Source organism: Theropithecus gelada, chromosome 3 (assembly GCF_003255815.1).
Source record: "Theropithecus gelada isolate Dixy chromosome 3, Tgel_1.0, whole genome shotgun sequence".
NCBI lineage: Eukaryota > Metazoa > Chordata > Mammalia > Primates > Cercopithecidae > Theropithecus > Theropithecus gelada.
The window spans coordinates 173863276-173870832 of record NC_037670.1 but is presented as its reverse complement, the minus strand read 5'-3'; the positions used below and the strand labels follow the sequence as shown (position 1 = coordinate 173870832).

General features: G+C 42.0%; 1 protein-coding gene across 1 annotated transcript in view; it reads left to right on the top strand.

The window, feature by feature from the left end:
• The first annotated feature begins 6981 nt into the window (after positions 1-6981).
• ZNF777 (zinc finger protein 777) overlaps positions 6982-7557 on the top strand; it is a 30494-nt gene continuing 29918 nt past the window's right edge. The window contains exon 1 of the mRNA XM_025379344.1: positions 6982-7146. The gene's annotated coding sequence lies outside the window, so the exon portion shown is untranslated. The remainder of the gene's footprint in view (positions 7147-7557) is intronic.

Below are 7557 nucleotides of genomic sequence, written 5' to 3'. Positions count from 1 at the left end.
TAAAAAATCAAGATACTATAAAAAAAGAAAGTAGTATTTGAAACAGAATTTCTAGAATATATAAAATATATGCTCTTTGAACATTTTTTAATGGACTGGTGAAACTGCAGGACTAGATACAGCTGAAAAGAGTTAGTTAAATCAAAGCTAGATAAGAAAAGTACCCAGAATGAAGGACACAGAAAATTATGGACAGAAACATGACATGTTAACAACATAGGCTAGGAATATTTGCCATGCCTCTATCTAATCAGATGCTCTCATCTAGAAAGCAATGATTAGGAAATCTGGAGAAAAGAAACTTTAAAAAAAAAGAATGGCTAACAATTTGCAAAATTTGATGAAAGATATAAATCTTCAAATTTAAGAGGCACAAGTCCTGAATAAGGTAAATAGAATGTAAACCAAAAATAAAATTCTAAGCTCCCCAACTGACTGATGGACCCTTCCCTCAGCCAAGGGCATTCCAAAGCTAACCTGAAAAACTAGTTCAGGCCATGATGGGAAGTGGAGGTCGGACATACCTCATTATACCCGCCCTCTGTTGGAATTCAGGCACAGCTGACTAGCATTAACATTAAAATGGAGATCCCAAGACTGCCAGAAAAGACTTTTTGTAGCAATAAGACACAATTTCTAGCCTGATTCTAGTATAGCATCACATGAAAAATAGCAGGCCCTGAAAAAATCGAAGTGTTTTATCCCAAAACTTATTTCTTTGACGTATTTTGAAATGGCCCTGCCAAGCTGTCTCTTGAGGGGAAAAAATCTACATTCTATAGAAAATCCCTGTTTCTTTCCAGGTCTTTTCCGTGATCCAGGAGACAATTAACTAAGAGTCTGGCATCTTTTTAGGTCTCATAAGAGCTCTGAAGCCAGCTACCTGAAGGTTTCATCTGCATGATAAAACCTTGGTCTTCACAACCCCTTATCTTAACCTAGACATTCCTTCCTATTGATTCCAGGTCTTTAGATAATAACTCAGTCAATTGCCAATGAGAAAATCTTTGAATCTACCTATGTCTTGGAAGGCCCTGCTTCCAGTTTTCCTGCCTTTCCAGACCAAACCAATGTACGTCTTACATGTATTCATTGATGTCTTGTGTCTCCCTAAAATATAAAAAACCAAGCTGTAGCCCAGCCACTTTGGATCCCCTGGGGCTGTGTCATGGGCCATTGGTCACTCTTTTTTTTTTCTTTGTTGACTTCTTGGTCACTTATATTTGGCTCAGAAAAAAATCTCTTCAAATATTTTATAGTTTGGCTATTTTCATCAACAAAAGGTAAAGTCACATGTAAAAATATTGTGATAAAACTATCAAACACCAAAAACAAAGAGGACATCCTGAAAACAACCAGAGGAAAAAACCAGATTGGCTTCTAAGGAAAACTACTAGATTGACAATAGACTCTTTTATGGTAAACATGGAAGTCAGAAGACAATGGACTAACATCTACAAAGTGGTAAGGGAAAATACTGTCAATGAAGATTTTATACCCTGATCAACTATCATACAACAGCAAAACCAAATAAAGATGTTTTCAGAAAATAAAAACTCAGATATTCCATTCATAGACCCTCACTGAAAACAAACTATTAGGGACTATCTTTCAGGAAGAAGAAACTTGAACTTAGTAGGTAAATCCAGTAGGAGAAGGATATAAGAAGAAACAACGGTGGGAAAAAGTATCAGTAAATGTGGGTAAATCTTAACATGCATTGGCTTTATAAAACAATACAAATTTTAGGGATACAAAAAAATGGAACTAAAATACTAGAAAACAATCACATGTAAGGTGGATGGAGTATGATTAAAATGAAAGTATTCTATGGTCCTTGTGACTTCAAGATAAGCGCAGAGATATCAATTACATATAGACTTTGTGAGTCAAACACACGTTTAAAATGTTCATTAAAACTGCTAGATGAATAGAAATAGAATGTTGCCTAGCAGAGGGAGAAAATTTGAATGAAGAAAGTTTCACTAATCTAATAGAAGGCAGGGAAAGGGAGAAAGAAGTGATGAAAAGATCATAAAATAAAATGATGAAAAAATCTAAATACATCTGTATTCACTATAAATGTACACAAAATAAGCTTTCTAGTTTAAAAACAAGTTGTCAGATTATAAAAGAAAACAAAAATCCAGCTCTATGCTTTTAAGTTTTAGGAGTATTCATTCATTGGAGCATAACCATAAAATAGTTTTCCTTTTTCTTCATGACTACCCTGTAATTGTGCTATATCAACCCTTCCTTGCTTTCCAGCTATTTGATACCATATGACATCTTGTCAAAATTCTAATACTATATTTCATCACTTTCTGTTATAAGGAAAGTCTCATTTCAGTCTTAGTGTGAGGCACATTTGAACTTTGAGTGAAGCTCAACACAGAACTCAGGTCCCCTCAACTCTGGTTCAGGCTAGATCTACCTTAGGGTGAAGAAAGCATGTAGTCTGTTCTTCAGACCCTGTCATGCTTCCCTCACAGACACTAGCCTAGGCCTTCACAAAGCTTCACTTTTGGCTTTATAAGGTCAAAAAGGAGGTAGAGGAGAATGTGCTTACATCTGTTGATGGAGAACCTTCATTCAGCTTGGTTCCACCTGTGACTGCAGGCATCTGCTGGTATGGCAGCGTCCAGGTAAGTGGGGTAGTGCTCAGCTTCACCCTCACCCGCTCTGACACTGAGAATCACTCCTAAGAGTGGGATCTGGAAAGTACTGACCCTAACTCTTTCTCAGGGGTGGACGTCTCATCCTGTGGCCTGTGGCTCACAGCAGCCACAGAGTCCCTGCCCCTCCCTGCCCTCCCTGCTCTGTCCCAGGGAGGCAAGGAAGCTGATGAAGTCTCATCGCACCATCAGGTTGAGAGGAACTGGGATGGAGTGGGAATAGCCCCACCTGCCCCCTATGTTGCTTTAAGCCCTACTCTGATGAGTTACTTCTTCAGAAATCGACATGAAATACTGTTTCCATGATTCAGTACATCCACACACTTCAGGAGACACATATCAAAGGCCTCCTCTTCTTCCCTACAGTGGAAGATGGAGACTGAAAGGGCTCATGAGCCATGTCCTGGGCTCCCACAAAAGGAGACCAAGACTCTCTCATGTGGTGGAAAGGGAAGGAATAGCCAACAATCTCCCTCTCTTGAAGTCTTCTTTTTCTGTGTATGGGGGTAGGGGTGTCAGTGGTGGGCCAGTCCTGAGGTGGTACCACCTGGTCAGCTCTGTAAGTGACTGTCTCAACTCCTTTTGGCCACATGAAGTTAAAATGTGGGGTTCCTCACAACTATTATCCTTAGTACTGAGCCTTAGCCTCAATTCCCAGACACAGGCAAAATAATGCTTGACATCCTGTCACATGATGTTTGCAAGCAATATACCTAAAACTTGAGGGCACAAAATAGTTCAAAGTAACTCACTGGACAGAAAAAGATATACGAGCAGACATTAACCAAAAGAAAGCTGGAGCATTAATATTACTGGACAAAACAGGCTTTAATGCAAAAAAACATTACTACAATAAATAAGATCACAATGTTATGAAAAAAAATGAGGTTCAATGTTCCTAACAACATGGCCTCAAAATATATAATGCAAAAAATGACAGAATTACAAAGAAAAAAAAGGAAAAGTCACAATAGGAGATTTCTACATACTTCTCTCTGTAATTGATAAAGAAAAATTAGTAAGGATATAGAAAATTTCAAAAGCATATTCAACTAGTCTTGTTGAAACAATTAGAGATTTTGTTCTTTTCAAGTATACATGGAATATTTACAAAAATAGGTTGCAAAGCAAATCACAACAAATTCCAAATAACATATTTTACTCAGGCTACTCTTTAAAACTACAATGCAGTAATCAGAAATAAATAATAATACAATATACAAAATGTTTTTTAAAAGAAGAACCATTTACTGAAGAAAATACAAAACACTTTTTGCTAACAATTTGTGATACATTCATAACAAAAATCTGCAGCTGACTGCACAATATTTAGTATTAATGTGCAAATATACAGTTGGTAGTCTTGTGGGGGGAAAATAAACCACGAGTACACACAATTATAGGAATAAATTCATATTAAGCATGTAATTTTATGAAATGAAATATGTACTACTGAGAAACACAAAGGACTGAACTACTAAAAATGCAACAGCATGACAGAATCTCAAAAGCAGTATGCTGACTAAAGGAACCTACATACAGAAGAGTGTATATGTATGATTCCATTTCTATGAAAAGGCAAAAGTAATCTACCATGGCAGAACACAGATGCATGGATTCATCAGAACTCAAAGACTGAAAAAGAACATAAGGGAACTTTCTTCAGTAATGAAATGCTTTATTTATTTATTTATTTATTTATTTTGAGACAGAGTTTTTGCTCTCTTGCCCAGGCTAGAGTACAGTGGCACAATCTTGGCTCACTGCAACCTCTACCTCCCAGGTTCAAGCGATTCTCCTGCCTCAGCCTCCTGAGTAGCTGGGACTACAGGCGCCTGCCACCATGACCAGCTAATTTTTGTATTTTTAGTACAGATGAGGTTTCACCATGTTGGCCAGGCTGGTCTCGAACTCCTGACCTCAGGTGATCCACCCGCCTTGGCCTCCCAAAGTGCTAGGATTACAGGCGTGAGCCACCGTGCCCAGCTGAAATGTTTTGTGTCTTGATGGCAGGTATGGAGTACATAAGTCTTTGCATTTGTCAAAGCTAGACAAGCCATAAACTTGAAATTTGCATTACACTGCATATAAATAATACTTTAATTAAAAAATGTTTAATGTTTATGCAACACTTACCATGAAACATGTTAAAAGACAGGCTGGGAGAAGATATTTGCCATCTGCACATCTAACAAGGTATTGTGGAGATTGTATACATAAACATCAAATGTATGCTAACAACAGTATAAAAGATGGTAGGGATAACCTGTTGTAAGGTTATCGCACCATATGTGAAGTGGCATAATTTATGTAGACTGTTAAAAAATTAAAGATGTATATTGTAAAACTGAGGACAACCATTATATGTAACTAGTAAAAGAACGGTGAAAATAGAAATTACTAAAAAATAGAGTATTAATATAAAAATAGAATTTTAAAAAAAAACCTCAACCCCAAAGCAGGCAGAGAGAGAAAGAGAGAGACAGAGAGAGAGAGAGGTATCACTGAACAGCTGGAACACATAGAAAATAACTAGTAAGATGGTAGATTTAAATGCAATCGTATTAGTAATTACATTAAATGTTTGGTGATATGATTAACATCCAGAATAGATTTTTAATGAAGCAACTATAAGCCAATAAGAAAAAGATCTCACAACAGAAACATTGGCAAATGATATGAAGAGGAAATTTACAGAGGAAGAAACCAAATGTCTAGTAAACATGAAAAGATGCCCAACTTCATTAATACAAATACAAATTAAAATAATGAGCTACCATTTCACACTCATCATGTCGGCAAACGTTCTGAGTCCATTATCAGTAAGTATGAGCCAGGATGGGGAAAGAGAAAATTACACGATGGTGGATGTGTAAGTGGGCACCATCCCTTCAGGGAGCAGTTCGGGAAGCCAGGGAAAGATGAAGGTGCTCTTGCCATCCAGAGTCCCATGTCTAGGCGTCTCTCGAGACGCACTTTACCAGTGCACAATGAGACATGCATGCAGATGTCGCCGGCAGCAGGTTTGTTCTCATTCCTCCAGGGCGAATGGAACGTAAACTGTAGTTTATATATTCAATGAACTACTATATTGTGGGTAAAATGAATGAACCAGATATTCTTGTTTAAACATGTCTTTATCTCAAAAACAAAATGACCCATGGAAAAAAGCAAGTTGCAACAGGATAGGGACTGGATAATATCATTCACATAAAATGTAAAAACACCAAAACCCGTAGTGTGCATTGTTTACGAATGCACACATGTTAGGAAATGCATAAAGACCTGAGTGAGAACTCTAGCCTCCGGGAAGGGAGGGGACAGGATGCATAGCTCTGGCCTTACCTCTATCCGTAACTTTCCTTTTTTTTTTTTTTTTTTTTTTGAGATGGAGTCTTGATCTGTCCCCTAGGCTGGAGTGCAGTGGCCCAATCTCGGCTCACTGCAACCTCTGCCTCCCGGGTTCAAGCGATTTTCCTGCCGCAGCCAGCCCGAGTAGCTGAGACTACAGGGCCGTGCCACCACGTCCAGCTAATTTTTGTATTTTTAGTAGAGACGGGTTTTCATCACGTTGGCCAGGTTGGTCTCAATCTCTTGATCTCGTGATCTGCCCACCTCGGCCTCCCAAAGTGCTGCGATTACAGCCATAAGCCACCGCGCCCGGCTATAACTTTCCATTATCTGAGCTGCCAGCATACTGAGTCCTGTTGCCTTCCAAGACCAGTTCCACTCCTGGGGTTCCATTAGGTAAACACATGTCCTCTGCTCCCCCCGCCTTCCCCCCCACTTAAGTTAGTTCCAGTTGGGCTTCATCGCTAATAACCAGGACGCCTGCCTATAGTTTCTTCTTTTTTTTTCCTTTTCAATTTATCCCCAGTTCTCGCCACCTCGTAGGTATTCAATTAATACACGGTTAAGTGGACCTGTCCAGGAAGGGGAGTCTTCAACTCTAAGCTCCTGCATTTCTTTTGGGACTTCTCATGGTTACAAAGAGCATTCATTCATACTGTGACTGAAGGTAAACAAGTCACCTCCCACTCGGCCTCAGTTTCCTCCTAAATGACCCGTCTGGCCACTTCCATCCCCAGCAGGGTCTGATTCTAGGAATTCTGTCCTTTCATGTCGAAAACAACACTCGGGCATTTCACAAAAGCACCCAACCCCCTGGCTCCCCTTGGAAGCACAGCCCGCGTCCCTGGAACCCGGGCTGCACTGAGCTGGTCACATGAACTCCGGGCTTTCTCTGGTGTGACGGGTTTCTTAGATCCCTTTGTGAGCGCAGGTTTTGAAAGGGAACGACCCCGGGTTCTGGGTGTGAGAGGCGCAGGGGATCGGCGGGAGGAAGGCTGTCGGAGCCAATCAAGCCGCCTCCAGACCCCAGCACGTCGCCTGGGCTGCGCGCTCCGACTTCGCCTCCGCCCGCGCGCCTCCTGGCCTCGCCCGAGGGTGTCCGGGCAGGAGAGGACCCCAGGTGAGAGGCCGGAGGGTCCTGGAGGGTGGGAGGCCCCGGCGGTTCGGCCCGGGCTCCACGACGGGCTGGCCCGGGCTCAGGGCGTGTCCGTCGCCGCCGGGCGGCTCGCTCGACACTGTTCGCTCCTACCGGCTGTAGATGGAGCTGTCTGGGTTCCGGCAGCCTCCGACGAGCCTCGGAGTGTTTCTCTTTAAACGGCCTGAGAGGGACATGCCTCCCAGGATGCAGTTTGTAGCAACATGGCAGCTGCTGTGCAGCTCCCCTGCTGAAGAGGCGCCGGGACGGCAGCGCAGCTCGCAGCCGGGGCCGGGGCCGGAGCCGGGGTCCCAGCCGCGGCCGCAGAGGGGCGGCGCGCGGGCCGGGGGCCGCCGTTGAGGGCCGGGGCCCAGCTCGCCGCCGGGACGCAGCCGG